This window comes from Canis lupus, chromosome 31, assembly GCF_048164855.1.
Source record: "Canis lupus baileyi chromosome 31, mCanLup2.hap1, whole genome shotgun sequence".
NCBI lineage: Eukaryota > Metazoa > Chordata > Mammalia > Carnivora > Canidae > Canis > Canis lupus.
Genome location: NC_132868.1, coordinates 24,097,501 through 24,113,632, shown reverse-complemented (window position 1 = coordinate 24,113,632; position 16,132 = coordinate 24,097,501). Strand labels below are relative to the sequence as shown.

Sequence of the window (16,132 nt, the reverse complement as noted above, 5' to 3'; positions counted from 1 at the left end):
GTTTAATGCTTTTTTCCCTAAATATTTCGGAAAAGAGAATCTTCTGATTGGCAGTGGTTGTAAATCCAGCCTCTGTAACTTAAGGAAAAGCCAAGATTGTCATGATGCACTCTACAATTAAACTTGAACTTGGAGAAATTATGGCCCAGGAGGTTCTCCTTCTCTAGTCTTCTAATACCTCATTTTTTTTTTAATGGATGTAAACACCTCTGCCACGACTATCTCACGAGGTGGTTCCAGAGGACCAGATGATGTGACACATAGACAGGATTTGTAATTATACAGGGCTGAGCTAATATAACGTGTTACAATTTGGGGTTTTGTTAACAACGTAGGCCAAAGTTTTCATTCTGCTTGTTTAAATTTGAAAGAATCTAAAGCAGTGGAGAACACAAAATCAAAAAGAATTATGTGTTAATATGTCATGTCTTTTGCTTGATTGAAGTTAAACAGTGGCTCCAACAATAGGGAGAGAAGGGTGTCTGGGGGGCACAGTCAGTTAAGCATCTGACTCTTGGTTTTGGCTCAGGTTGTGATCTCAGGTCCTGATCTCAGGTCCTGATCTCAGGGTTATGATCTCAGGGTTCTGGGATCAAGCCCCATGTTGGGCTCTGCGCTCAGTGAGGAGTCTGCCTAAGACTCTCCCTGCCCCTCCCCCTGCTCACTCTCACTCTCTCTCTTTCTCTCTCAAATAAATAAATCTTGGAAAAAAAAAAAAAACAGGGAAAAGTTAAAGAAAAGTACAGGGTAACACTATAACCTTCTAAATAACCTTCTAAATCAAAAAAGCAACTTAAAATCCGACACAGAATACGACAGGGAATCATTTCAGGAAGTGTTAAGGCTGGGGCAAGGGGAAGAATATTTATGAGGAATGTACCTAAGATTCCTTCTAATTCACTCAATAAATATTTATCAAGCTCTGGACACAGTCTGAGGGTAGAAGAGACAAGGAAAATGCCACTGCCCTCCTGGAGCTTACAATCCTGAAACATAGAAACACCTAGAACCTATGCTGCTAGAACAGTGCTGCACCAGAGGTATTTTACAGCACGTGACAGAGAAGCAAGCAGCTCCCTGGGGAAATACGATGCCATCCCCGAAGTAGGGATTCAGGTGAAATTGTAAACATCACAGACACAAAACAGTCGGATCACCTCACAGGCTCAGATCCGGTAACATACAGGTTAGGGAATTCATCACTTTTCCCAGCATAGAACACCTTCTTAGCCATCTGAGGTTTTCTCCCCTTAAATTTCATATAAGAGCACTGCCGCTAATAACCTGTAATTCCAAGGGATGGTCTGAAGACAGGATGCTGCCTGTGAGGCTCTCAAGAGAAAGACACATCTACACACTGTTAGAGAGGCCACAGGTAACAAAACTGTGGCCAACTTTCCATTGATTTCTCCATAAAGACTGTAAGCTCTAGCTTCTGCTTCTACAGAATCAAATTTGGTTCAAATCGAGATTTATTGAGCTCCTATTTCATAGACTTTAATAGAAACTCTGCGGTATAGAGAAATAAACGTACAGTTCTTATAATCACAGATCTCACAGTTTGGGAGCAAAGTCAGACTTACAAGACTAAATAAAAAGAAGAAAAATAGAGACAAAAAGAAGTACATGATCGTGTATGATACAATCACAACACAGTACATGAGGAAAACTACCAAACTTTTATCATATCCCATAGTGAGCTTTCTGCCAAAGGACCATGTGGCCAAATGATTTTGAAAAGTGACATGTCACCAAGCTCTTTCTTGGAGATCCATAATACACATTAGCATTTTAAAGGCTCTGGGCATCTGCCAAGGAAGTATTGTGGTTGACTTGTTTCAACACAGCATTAACTGAAGCTATTTGACCATGAACCCCTTTTTTATGCATTATACACCTTAGGGTTCCAGTGGAAATACTGCTATAGATAGTAAAAAATCTAATCAGGGAAGGGAGAGCCCTAGCCCCAATTCCCAGATCAATCCTCAATCAATAAGATACAGACGCTTCTCAATGTCACCCAGCTTGGAACTAAACTGGCTACCCGGGAAAACAAGTGGGTCCAAACTTTCCCGCAGCTTTATTCTCACTCTGCAGACTTTCCTGGTTCTTTCCTCTCTTGTCAATGGCTAACAGTAAATTATGCCTTTTCTAAAAACTCTAGGCAGGTATCTATCTCTCGAGATAGAGCCCTGAGAAATTTCCAATCTGATCTGTTTTATTTAGGTTTTTTTTTCCTTTTCACCTTTTGTTTGGACAGGGCTCCAAGCTCATGTCCACAGTCCAATGCTGTTACACAGTAAATACGTATATGCATAGGGCAACTGCCAGGAACTAGAAACAACATCCTCTTAGGACACAGGCAACCTCTGTTCTAGTTTGCTGCTGGTCACTCTTTAACCGTGTGCCCCTTGGATAATTTACTATGGACTCTGGTATCCTTATCGATAAGATAGGATTACAAATATTTACTTCATAAACTGCTGTAAGAATCAAATAAGATACTATTTATGGAAAACCTTCCTAACAGTGATGTGTGATGCAAATATGAGACATTGATGCTTTTATTTTACACACGTATTCATGCGCAAACTAGATTCCTTAGCAAGGTTCAAGGTCATCCAGAGGATGTTCTCTCCTCCAGAAGTGGGTCTAAACAAATGTCACTGTGAGTCCTGTGACTCTCCAGATCCACTGCCTAAAAAGTGAATCTGCTTCAGATATTGGACTTGAATGAGTCTCAGCCACCCTTGGTCTCAGAACACAGTCAGCTGTCCTTTCACAAGAGCACTTCCCCATGTCTCTGCTTCCATCAGAAAAAAACGACTGGCTTGCTATCATCCATCAGACCAGAGCTTTGCCCACTCTTGCTCTCGTGTTCAGGGACCTGGAAGCTTCAGGAGCTTTGGTGATTCAAACAGACCCTGTAGCCCCTAGGGGCTCCTCATTGTCAATTATGCAGAGAAACAAGAGGGATGGGTCCTGGGTCTTCGTCTTGACTCTTGCATGAATGAGCTGTGTGACTTTGCCCATGAACTTTATTCCCTAGGTGACTCAGTTTCCACAATTAATTTTATGAAGAAGAGTTAAAATCACAAGTTAAATTAGAACTTTCACAGAAGATGTACCATGTAGCAGGCTGATATTGCTAACTGTGCGGAAGCACAGGGCCTTCAGGAAGCCTCTGCTTTCAGGCACTCTGCCTACTGGAGAACACAATCCATTAGACATCCTCTCCATCCCTACCCCCAGTCTTGTCCCTGAAATGCAGAGATAATATTCCAAGTCTTTCTGGGAACCCACATGAGCCAAAATTAGAGAGCCTTAATGAAAATATCATCTCTCTGGATCTAAAGTGTTAAAGAAAATCCCCTCATGAACTAACACTGTGAGTCTGTGTGAGTCTGTGTCCCCGTTGAGAAAATTCTATGGCTTCTTTCACTGATTTTTGGACACCAGGATCATCCTGACAGATGGCAATGTGCACCCACCAGTTCCATAGTCTGGGATATGACCTCAGTCCACCAGATCACTCTGGATGGAGGGAAGGGGTGGAGGGCTCTGGCCACGGTTCTTACCATGTGCATTTGACATTTGGTGACTTTATTGCAAATAAAGTAAGACCGTACAATCTCCCCTTCATCAGAATGAGAAGGAGCTGGAATTTTATAGTGCTATTATCTACTGATCCATAAACCACTAAAAACTCAAGTGACCCTATTTTCAACAAGTATGCTACTTAGAAAAAACCAGTGCCCTCACGGAGAAGTGCTCAAGCAGTGCTTAATATGAGGTCTTAAAATGCTTTGACAGGAAAATTGAGCAGGAGGGCAGAACATATACTATAATATATAGAGAGAGACAGACAAAGAGACTGAGACAGAGATAGAGACAGAGAGATAGAGAGACAGAGAGATAGAGAGAAAGAGACAGAGAGACAAAGACAGGGAGACAGAGAGATAGAGACAGAGACACAGAGAGATACAGAGACAGAGAGAGACAGAGACAGAGAGACAGAGACAGAGAAACAGAGAGACAGAGAGAATGTATAAGCAGGTACTTTGTGGCTGCACCATTAGCTTTTCCAATACAAAGCCAATAAACGAGCACCTACTATGCTAGACTAAATGCTAAGGGATAAAAGAGATTTGAACATCCAGGAACTTACAAGCTAATAGGGATCTCTAACTCGCATGGTGCTAATCACAACCCTGTAACTTCAGTCTGTTGTTTTAGTTAGATGTTCCAATCCCCCCTGGTTCTGCCTCTTAGTGCCTGTAGAATATTGGTACAGGTCGCTTAATCTGTCTGTGCCTTAGTTTCCTCCACTGTAAACTGGGGAGGACTACCAGTACATACTTCACCTGTTTTATGACAGAATTATATGAGTTAACACATACAAAATTCCTAAAAGAATATTTGCTATTATTATTTCCTTAGCTGTTCAAAGCAATTTAGCTGTGTTTGCTCATACTCTAAAGTATACAAATCAGTCCAAGCAACATGCTCTGAAGAAAAAAATTACTTGCATTTTAATGAGAAGGAGGCAAGAGGGATTGGGTGGGGTGAGAGACTCCTTGAATGAGATGGCATTACAGCCGGACTCTGGAGACAGGTAACACTCTGAAATGCAGCCTTGCATAGGAAGAAAGGCATTAGGGCAAAATTAAAGCAAAACAAGTCTTACTTTTTACCACTGTGCAGAGAACAGGAAGGAAAACTTGCTGAAAAATTCTAATTAGATGAATATTATCTTGCAGTTATGAAGTCCCTAAAACCACAGACTAAGAACAACTATTAGAAATAGAAACTTGATTCTGCACATCATTTCAAGGGCATACACTCCTTGGAACTACTAATCGTATCAATGCATGGTTACTGCATTCTACCCTAGGTAGCAGTACTGGTGATTAGAGGAGTTAATAGGACATTACCCAAGCAATGGAGCCATAAATGCGTGTTCGATTATGCCAACACTGCCAGTTGAAGAATGGAAGGTGTTCTCATTAGTACACACACACAAATATTTTTAAAACACTTTGCCATTCACAAAGCTTATGTATTCATGTATATAGTACTGTACATGTACAGATGAAACCCCTTTGATTTAAATATAAATATATATACATATGTACGTGTGTATATATATGTATTATTTAAGTGAATATATATATATTAGCATTCTAAAGGCTCTGAGAAGTCATATATATATATATATATATATATATATATATATATATATATATATATTCACTTAAACCTGTGAGGACTGCCAGGAGTTTGATATTTAACATCAGTCCCATTTTACAGAAAAAGTAATGATTTCCCCAAAGGTCCAAGATAATACATGGTGACACCAGTGTTCAAACTCAGATACCTTGACCCCAAATCTTATGATCTTTCTATTATATGCTCCCTCTCTTGCTTTTACTATTTTAAATGTTTGTGTCAGAGACATGGGACCAGAAATACTATTTTCTACTGGGGTCTGAATGTCTATCTCCTGCTTAGCAAATAATCTCAGCATTTGTCATGTCCTAAAGGAAATCCCATGTTGCTTCATGCCATTGATCTGTAGCTGTCTCCAACAAAAGGACTTGAATGCCTGCTGTGGCCCTGGGAATTTTAAATAAGAAGTCAATGAGAGATGCTGGTAAATGGTTCTGTAATTGTCTAGAGGCGGATAAAACCTTGGTGGAATAATAATCATATCAATATGCCGGCTACGTGAATGATCCTGCAGTGAATTACAACAGGGTACTTCAACTCCGAAGCCTAGGGTGGCACATCTGCATAATTAATCTCACTCTGCAATAACCCCGCGGGGTCAGCAAGATTGGCATTCTGCAGCAGAAATTAATGTCCTATTATTTCAGTCCCCTTCGGTGTTTCTTGAGATTCAGGAAAATAATATCAGATGTAGTAGCTCTGTTGACACAGATAAGGCTTTAAAGGATCACCAAGTGACCAAAAAATCCTCACATAAATCCTAGTAGGTAGACAGAGATTGAATTCAATATATAGTCATAATACACCTATTAAATTCAAGGCTCTTGATAGTTTTATTTTATTCTAGGATTCACCTAGACCTCCAAAGGCCATATATTGATCCATATTGTCCAGCTAGGGTATCTAGAGAATAATTTTAAGAAATCATATTTTGATATTATGTCCCCATTTTAGAGAAACATTAGGTGATTGATATTAAATGGAAAATTAGGTTACAAAGTTACCCTTTTTTTTTTTTTTACCAGGACTTCTCAGAGCCTTTAGAATGCTAATAAAGCATGCTGAGCTAAATTACTTAGGAATCATTTACCATGATCCTCAAGTTTAATTGACTTTAACATTTTTTGTTTAAAATACCTGCAAGTCTTAGGATAAGATTCTTGGCACAATTTAGAAATGCAGACTGAAGTTCTTTCCAAAGAAAAGGGTGTTCATCTGTATAAGGCACCCGGCAATAGACCAAGCTTTGAGAAATTGCTATAAATTCTCTTATAGGGCATATTATTAAAAACTCCTAGTGAGGTATGGGTCATGAATTCTTAATTGGGGAAAAAAGTGGGAAATTCAAATCAATTTTCTAATTTACTAAGCTATCCCCATGGCAATTTGATGGAGAAGCAATAGCATAATGACTAGCTAAAATGAGACATAAGGCATGCTAGTGAATGAAAGAACAGCAATGCTATGCTCGACCAGTATAGCTAATTGGAGTTGATTATGATTTCACTTCTAGCATTTTGGATGCTTAAAGACCATCGTCAAATCAGAACATAAGACACCACGGATAAAGAGTCAGAAAACAGAGGGGAGCTCTTATTTCTCCAATTAGAAAAGGAGACAACACATAAAGGGACCAGGCAAGTAACCCTTTCACCTCTGTGACCTGCATATATGTTAGAAAAATTTAAAGTGTGATTATTTTTAATTGGTCTGCCTTTCTCTGAAAAAGAGAAAGAGAAAAATGCATATATCCATTAGATTGACCTAAAAACCAGGTGTGTTGGTTTGTTTGTTTTTTCATGTAAATACTTCCTTCCATCCACCAATGCTTGAAAAACAGACGAAAGTTGTTCTCCAAAGCCAAAAGAAGCAATGCTTACCACATCACAGACAAGAAGGCGGTAGAAGCCTTAGGTCAGTTTTGACTGCCATGAGGATATCTCTAATGGATGACTGATGACAAGGACCAAATCAATTTTCCCACACAGCACAACTAAATTCTATTTCCCTGATGTCCCTCTGTAAGGCATTCTGGATCCTCTAGAATCTGGTGCCACAATTTCTCATCCGACCCTCTTCAAAACCCTCCTCACAAAACCCAGACTCCAGCCACAGGCTCATACAGATGGTGCTATAAATCACCTTGCCTTCCTTCCCTTTTAGTCATTCCTCCTGTTTGGAATGACCTGCATTCCCCTCTTCACATGCACAAACCTGCCTACCCTTCACGACCTATTTGCAAAAGCATTTCCTGCATGAAATGTCCCTGCCTGTCTTAGCCTGATACAATTTATCCCTTCTCCCTACAACTTTGCCTTATGGTCCCAGTAATGTAATTCTCTACTCTGTACGACTATTAAGTGTATGTGTTTTGCCTCCTGAGATCCTTGAGAAGAGGGTCTACCTCTGATGAATGTTTCTCTCACAGGGGGTAGTGTGAAGCCTTGCACACAGAAAGTGCTCTTGGGACTGAAGGACTGTGGTCTCCTGAATACAGTAATTCTACAGGCTGTTTCTCAGTCTCGAAAAATACTATAACTCTGTCATTTGTTTTCCACACGTCTGGTCTCTCAACACTCATTTTTTTTCTCCAGATCGTCTGTGGGGAGGTGTTTTCTCACTAAAATCTGTCAGACAATTTACAGGAATGCCTTGGGACTGTCATCTGCTCTACCAGTGTGGTTATGCCTTATGCTACGGATATTTGCATTTATCCTGTGCATGATGCCACTGACCAAGTGAGACCCCACAGAGCTCCTGCCCAAGAGTCCACATAGGAAACTAGCCCCGAAATATTATTCAATTTGGATTCATGATGTCTGACTCAACATTATTGCAGCTCATGATTTTTTTTGGTGACAGTGAAATGCCCTGAGCATGCTGCTGCTGGGCAAAAAAGAAATCCCCTTCTTCCTAACTGTACATGTTCCAGTGGATGACTGTATTTCTAACTGCCATTCCTAACTCCTTGGAAGCTCTGAGGAAGCACCTAGGTTAGAAAGGAAGAACCGGTAGGAGGAATAACAGACATTCTTTTGGCCACTCCCTATCACTCCCAAACCCTGAACTCTGGAGTGTTTACCCAAAGCATGATTTTTGGGTCAGAAGAGAAGTGTGAACAGGAACCGGAGGGAAACAGAGTGGAGAGGTAATTAGCCAAGCCAGGACCATATGTGGAGAGGAGAGAACCCCAGGAAAGTTAACTTTGAGAACCGTACTTCTTCATTCAACAGCTATTTTCCAAACCCTACTATATATACCAGGTACTTCTCTCAACCAGAATAAGTCATGCTTTCAGTGTGTGGCGCTTCTTCTCATGTCTTATTTTATTTGATACTCATGGCATTTATTCAGAAAGAAGTATAATTTTCCTGTTTTACAGATGAAGAAATTAGGTGCAAAAAAGTGAAGTGTCCTACTCAAGCTATCAGGGCAATCACATCGCAGAGTTGGTTTTAAATAAGGTTCTCTGATTGTAGCAGAATGCTGACCGATTCTTCTGCATCATCCTCTCCAACGCCCATGGCAGCCTATGAGTGAAATGGGGGAAGGAAGTGTTCAATATTTAGCTTGCTATGTTTCACAAAACAACCCAAAAGATCAATTAAAAACAATAAAGATTCACTGGAGCAAAGGTCATGGGCAATGCTGGGCCGCATTGGTAAAATCCCTGAATGATAAGCAAAAACTATGTCACTCGAAAAGTGTTTTTTCTTTCTTTCTTTCTTTCTTTCTTTCTTTCTTTCTTTCTTTCTTTCTTTCTTTTCTTTTTTTTTTTTTTTTTTTTTTTTACTACTTTGCAAGTAATGGAGTGGCACAAATGAGGTGTTTCTGGGAACTGCACAGACGTAGATTATTTGTAATTAGTGTAGCATCACTTGTGTGAATGGGGGCACCACATTGAAAGGTTTAAGAGTTCTTTTTCCAAGTCAGTTTCCCAAGAAAACACCTTTGTGTTCCAAATCCTGGGCAAACAGAACTCTACTTATCGCTATAAGCAGGATATTGAAATTTCACGGGCAGTTTTTAATAGGTAGGTTAAAATGCTAATGATGGTGGTTGCCAGGGGCTGGAGGGCAGAGGATATAGGAAGTTAGTGTTTAAAGGGTATGGTTTCTGTTGAAACTTGGAATGATGAGAAAGTTCTGGAGATGGGTGGTGGAAACAGTTGCACCACAACAGGAATGTACTTACTGCCACAGAAGTGTGTATTTAGAAATGCATAAGATAGTAAATTTTATAAATATTTTACCACAATAAAAGTTAAAAATTAGAAAATGCTAATATATTTTCAAATCAGATTCCATTATGAAGGTATATAATTTGTGATACAAAGACAAAAGCAAACTTCAGTTGAATCTCTGATTGATCACCAACTCGGAAAAAAATGACTTTACTTCTGAACTGCGTAAGTTAAACATACTAAAATGTGTTCTCGCCTCTGTAAGAACAAATACAAATTAAAAATAAGAGACTTAATTCTCCTTGAAAATAGGGGAAGAGATCCCCCCAGCCATCCATCCCTACCCGCGCTTTTTGTCAGAGCATTTACTTTAGAAAACTAGAAATTTTAGGTATTTTCCCCCTTTCTTTGTGTATATAAATTCTTTTGAAGACTAGATAGGTCTTTTGCCACCTTTGTGACACAGAAATATCTTTCTCAAAGACCTGGGGGCTATTTCTTAGAAACGTAAACATCAAGATAGAGGCACTGCCTCTAGTTTCTGTTGGAGAGCAGATGCTTAACTTTGGTGGGGTACCTTGCTCTAAATTACAAAACTACTTCCTGTCAGATCCAGCAATCCCACTACTGGGAATTTATCGAAAACAGCTGAAATCAGGATCTCAAAGATATATCTTCACTCCTGTACTGATTGTAGCACTATTTACAATAGCCAAGACACAGAGAAAACCTAAATGCCCAACCACAAATGAATAGATAGAGAAAATGTGGTATATAAAGGCAAATCTCAGCCTTAAAAAGGAGGAAATTCTGGGATCACAGAAAAGAAGGAAATATGGGACAACATGGATGAACTTTGAGGATATTATGCTAAGTGAAGTAACCCAATCACAGAAAGACAAATGCTGCATGATTCTACTTCTAAGAGATGTCTGTAATATTCAACTTCACAGAATCAGAGTTGTAATGTGGCTGTAGGAGAAGGAAAATGTTAGCTATTAATCAATGGGCACGAGGTTTCAGTTAAGAAAGATGGATTCTAGAGATATGCCAAATAACATTGTACCTACTGTCAACAATAATATACTGTACACACACAAATTGGTAAAAAGCGTAGATCTTATTTTAAGTACTCTTACCAGAATAAAATGCAATTTAAAAAAAATAAAGACATGAGAAATTTTTCATTTGGATAAAACCAATTAACAATTACCAAGGATGAACCACGCATGACAAATGATGATACCAAGTCCTCCTACTTGAATACAAGTTGTAGTTTATCTTGAAAACATGTATGCAATGAGCTGTTTGGCCATATGAAAGGAGATTTCTTTTGTTTTTGCTACCTCTTGGTAGTTTGCCTGTGATGTGCTTCATATTCTGGTTTAAAGCTTACCTAATAATAAAAGTGTTGTTTTTTGTTTTTTTTTTTTCTCTTTTACAATTGTGGAATGGATTTCTGGGTTGAGACATTTCTTTTTTTTTTTTTTTTTTAAGATTGTATTTTTATTTACTCATGAGAGACACAGAGAGAGACAGAGACATAGGCAGAGGGAGAAGCAGGCTCCGTGCAGGGAGCCCGATGCGGGACTCCCTGCATGAAGCCTGGATCCCAGGATCCCGGGATCACACCCTGAACTGAAGGCAGACGTTCAATCACTGAGACATCCAGGTTCCCCTGGGTTGAGATTTCATTCTTAATTATATTTCTCCAACTGTATATAAAACTCTAGCATCTATACTATAAAACTTATAATTTTCAGTACAATTAATTTTGGGGGGGAAAAAAACTAAAGCACAGACACACATGAGAGAAAAGGCTGTCATTATTACAAACTGTCAGGAAAACTAAGAGAAATGGCCAAATGAGCTTATAGAAGAAAAGGAAAAGATATTTTAAAATAATGAGTATGATAGTTACAAAAGCCAATAATAGTGAAAGGGTACGTCCAGGACAGGAAGAAATTTCCTTACACAAGCTCATGAAAAAGTTTTGTAAAATTACTTCCAAAAAGAGAATTCTATGCCTTCAACAAAGACAAAAAAATGCAAAGACAAAAGGGAAGAAAGGCAAAGAGATCAGAAGGAGGGAGGGATGGAGGGAGAGAGAAAGGGAAAATGTGGATGTGGCTAACATAATCAGAACGCACAGAAACTCGTCCTTCAATTTCTAATGAACTTCTTTCCATGTCTGCACACCCTGGATTTCTCTAAACAAAAACTGTGTGAAATTTTGTTATATGTTTGGTAGTATTTATCCCCTTCTACCTTGTACTATGGATATTTCTGTATACGTCTCATGTGTTCTATTTCATTGTGAGCACCTTAAGGGCTTGAAGGCAAAACAAATTTTTCTTTTTTTATAATTCTTGTTTACATCCATTACAATGTCACATGGAGAGCACAGAACTAGGAAATATCTTCTAAATAAATTAATGAATATAAGTAGGAAGAAATATTCAAACAACTTCCATAATCTTCCTTAAAATGAATGAAACAAGCATTACACATTCAAGATTTATTTTTAATAAAAGGAAAAAATAGCAGGTGTTCACCGGGCTTGTTCTTTTATTTGGGTCAAATAATCACCTGCTTAGTTATTTACTTACTCTATTTTTATTTTGTTTATAATTATATTATTTATATGACTATATTTATTCTACTTTTACTTGATTGATCATGTTTGCTGACATTTTTATTTTATTTAATTATTTGTTTTAGCTTATATAACCATTTAATGTATTTACTTTTATTTATATTTATTGTAATTTTACTAATTATACTGAGCAGTTTTATGAAGGAGCAGGGACATCACCAGAATCACACAATACAGAAGTCTGATTATAGGAAAAATGAGTGAAATGAATAAGAAAACTATAAAACAAAGATGTGGAGACTTGAAGACCGGACAATAAGAAAAACAATAATGCCAGCAACATAGGCAAGATGGAGATGTAGGGGGAAAGAATCTAATCTTTTTTTTTTTTTCATTTATTTATGATAGTCACACAGAGAGAGAGAGAGAGGCAGAGACACAGGCAGAGGGAGAAGCAGGCTCCATGCACCAGGAGCCCGATGTGGGATTCGATCCCAGGTCTCCAGGATCGCGCCCTGGGCCAAAGGAAGGCGCTAAACCGCTGCGTCACCCAGGGATCCCCAGGGGGAAAGAATCTGAAGAGAATCTGTAAGAGGATATAAAAGAAGCCCTTTTGAAATTGTGAAGCTCCTCGCTTTCCAAATTTTCAAAAAGCAAATATAATCAACTAAAACAATGTTATTTTCCTGAGATCAGATGCACCAAAATAGGATTCTAGACCTTACTCTGACCTTGTGATTAGGCTCCCAATTCTTAAATCAAATACACAATTATGCCAGTTGTACAGATTTTTTTTAACTCTATCAATAAAATGTCAATACAAAGTGTTTCTCTATGCCTTAGATATAATCCTTTGGACAGCGCAATCCCATGAGCTTCTGAAAGCTCAAATACACCATTATCATCGAGGCACTTTTCAAAGAAGTGAGATGGAGAAAACAGATTTGATCCCGAGGCAAGCCCTTTTGTGCCAGGGTCTGTAAAACCTGACCACAGCCCTGGCAGGCCTGGGACCATTTGAAAGATATCTTGCTGACAAGAATCATGAAAATGCCTTTTACTCAGGTATTTCCCTCACATATCCAAGCTCATTGAAAGCAGGCGCTTTCATTCAACAACACACACTGAAGGATTTCTCCTGTGTGCAAAGCCATCCACCCTGCCCTGCAGACAAAAGATGAGAAAGACACAGTCTCTGATCACAAGACATGGTCTATCAGAATCCACTGACACAAAAGCAATCAAGTGAAAGGCAAAGTTAGATATCTGTTCTAAGGCAGCACTTCTTGAATAGTAATGTGCATAAGGATGATCTGGAGATCTTGGTAAAATGGAGATTCTGATTCACTATGTCTAGGACAAGACTTGAGATTCTGAGTTTCTAGTCACCTCCAGAGGCTGTTGCTGCTGTGCCACAAATCACAGAATGAGAAGCAACAGTCTAATTGATAAAGTGCCAACAAAGGGCTATGGAAATGCTAAGTTAGAAGTGATTCCTTCTAGCTGATAGATTCAGAGAGGTTCCACAGAGAAGATTCTGCATGTAAACAGGCAGAGATTCAGATGTAATAGATGGGTGTGTCTGTGCAGGTAGGTGAAGACTGCAAGGACCACACAGAGGAGGGGGCGGAGTGTAGAGGAGAGGAAGCAAGGAGAGGAGAGCCAGAATTGCAAGAACAGAAAATAAATTGAGCAAAGTACTGAAAGCAGAAGGATGAATAAACTATTTAGAGAAAAGCAAGATATCTGGTAAGACTAGAGTGTAACCTACAAAGTGGGTGAAAAGGACTTATGGGAAATAGGTCTGGAATGATCAGTAAGGAAGAAATGATGGGAATTACATGGATTTGACTCTGAGAGGAGAGGACAGGATGTCTGACCACCAAGAAAGAAGGGAAGTAAAGTCCAGCTGTTAAGCAGAATAAAACATCCTAGGATGTAGGTCTGGTCTAAAGCTATTCATATTGCACATTTGGCCATTTATAACTATGTACCTAAATCTACTATTATTGTTTAGTATAATTGCCTTTCTGCCCATCATAGCCTATTCTCAGCCAAATAACCTTTCTTCAAACAAAACTGTGCAGGACCGAAACAAAATATGGCCTGTCCCAAGCTTTTACAGTGTCTGCAAATGACAACCCTAAACTCAAGTAGTGGCTCGGCGGAATCAGAAAGCATTTATTTTATTCTCAAAACCTGATAATATCCAGAAATATTTCATAATGAAATATCTTGGAAAAAGAAGCTAAATGAGGTTCATCCCGGGTATCATATAAGCTGATGAATCACTGAACTCTACCTCTGAAACTAATAATATACACTATATGTTAATTAATTGAAGTTAATTTTTTTTTTAAAAGAGTATATAGGCAGCTAGCATGGAAAGGGACAGCACAGTCAACGCATGGTGGCACAGGACGGGGGGCTCACACGATGCCTAGAAAGTTCTAGTAAACTGCCAAACCCCTAATGGACAAGTTCATTGCCTCCTCTGCCAACATTATTAGTGACAAGAAAAAGAAAAAAAAGGTATCTAAAATACCTAAGGTAAAAGTATCTAATAAATCCTCTATCAGTATTTGTTTGTGTCTGTCCAAATCAGTAGAATCAGTAAATGTCATGAGGACTCTTTGGGACAGGATATGAGTCTCACTTAGCAAGAAATTCCATGTGAATTCTTTAAATAAGTCTGGAAGTAGTCAAAAACATAAAAACATTAAAAATCACCCATAGATACATAAATGAATAGATATGTGATAAAGCAGATGTTAAATAACATTAGTAGTAGAATCAAGGTATTGGTTATATGAGTGCTCACTGTAACAGATTTTCAACTTTGCTGCATGCTTTTAGATTTACATAATACAATGTTAGAGGAAAATTACTAATAATCCTATTATCAATCTTATTACCACCCTTATAAAAATTATAGTAGGTAAGAAGTGAAAACATTATGTTCCCCTCTCTGCTTTTTTCAGCATCCTTAATCCTACTCCGAACATAATTACATGTAACGCCTACATTTAGATTTTTACATTTTTTGTATATAATTTTCTCTTTATTTTTCTTTTTACAAAAAAAAATGAATCATGTATGGATCTACAAGTTGCTTCTTTAAAAAAAAAAGATTTTATTTATTTATTCACGAGAGATACAGAAAGAAAGGCAGAGACATAGGCAGAGGGAGAACCAGGCTCCCTGTGGGGAGCCTGACGTGGGACTCAATCCCAGGACCTCAGGATCAAGAACCACTGAGCCACCCAGGTGCCCCAAGTTGCTTCTTTTATTTAGCAACATATCATTGACATGTATCTACATCAGTTCATATAATTATACTTCACTCCTTTTAATGGCTAAATACAATTCCATTAGCCAACTATTGCATAGTGTATTTAACCATAACCCTATTGATGACATTTTGATTATTTTCAGAACTTTGCTCTTTTCATATCACATTTAGGCTTGTGGTGATTTTAGTATAAATAGAAAAAAAAATCCATCGATCACTGGCATCTACAGAGAAGACCACAGTGAAAATCTGAAGTGGTTCTAGTGGCTAAGAAACATAACATCTAAAAAGGGATGGAAGCAAAATACACAGGATCAAAGGCATATGGTTACCTCAACAGTGGGTAACTCAGTTACTGGGCATTGTCAGTTATCAGCAAATACCCAGTAGCTAACAACTAGGCAAACTAATCCTCTAAATATTCACCAGAATGACTTCTGTACCAACTTAAAAAATTAATCAACTTCACTTCAAGTGCCCTCAGATCCTCATTCCAATAACTTGCTTTTCTGAGTCCTTATGCCAAAGCACAGAAGAAAAGTAAATTTGGATGGAAGGCAAAAGGCTTTTATAAGTAGGCATGTTGATGGCAGTGAGAAACTTGAGCTATTTAAAACAAACAAAAAAAGTCAAAAACAAAACAATAATAAACAGTGATATGGAGTCTGGGGCCATTTTGGGTTAGAGTCTTACATCTTTAAACAGGCCCTGAGGACATCACATGCACAGTAAAAAATAATTGATGTTCAAAAATCATGGCCCTGAATTATTAATTAAAGGTATAATTTCTCAGGATACTCGCTATAGGACAGCTGTGTGGTATGGAATATAC

The 16,132-nt window shown here is 38.4% G+C and overlaps 1 protein-coding gene and 1 long non-coding RNA gene across 8 annotated transcripts in view; one reads left to right on the top strand and one right to left on the bottom strand.

Moving 5' to 3' along the window:
• IL1RAP (interleukin 1 receptor accessory protein) overlaps nucleotides 1–16,132 on the bottom strand; it is a 127,981-nt gene that overhangs the window by 91,216 nt on the left and 20,633 nt on the right. The gene's annotated exons all lie outside the window — the stretch shown is intronic.
• Nucleotides 8,222–16,132, top strand: part of LOC140622200 (uncharacterized) — a 25,397-nt gene continuing 17,486 nt past the window's right edge. For both annotated transcript variants that reach the window (XR_012021941.1, XR_012021942.1), the window contains exon 1: nucleotides 8,222–8,492. This is a non-coding gene — a long non-coding RNA (uncharacterized lncRNA). The remainder of the gene's footprint in view (nucleotides 8,493–16,132) is intronic.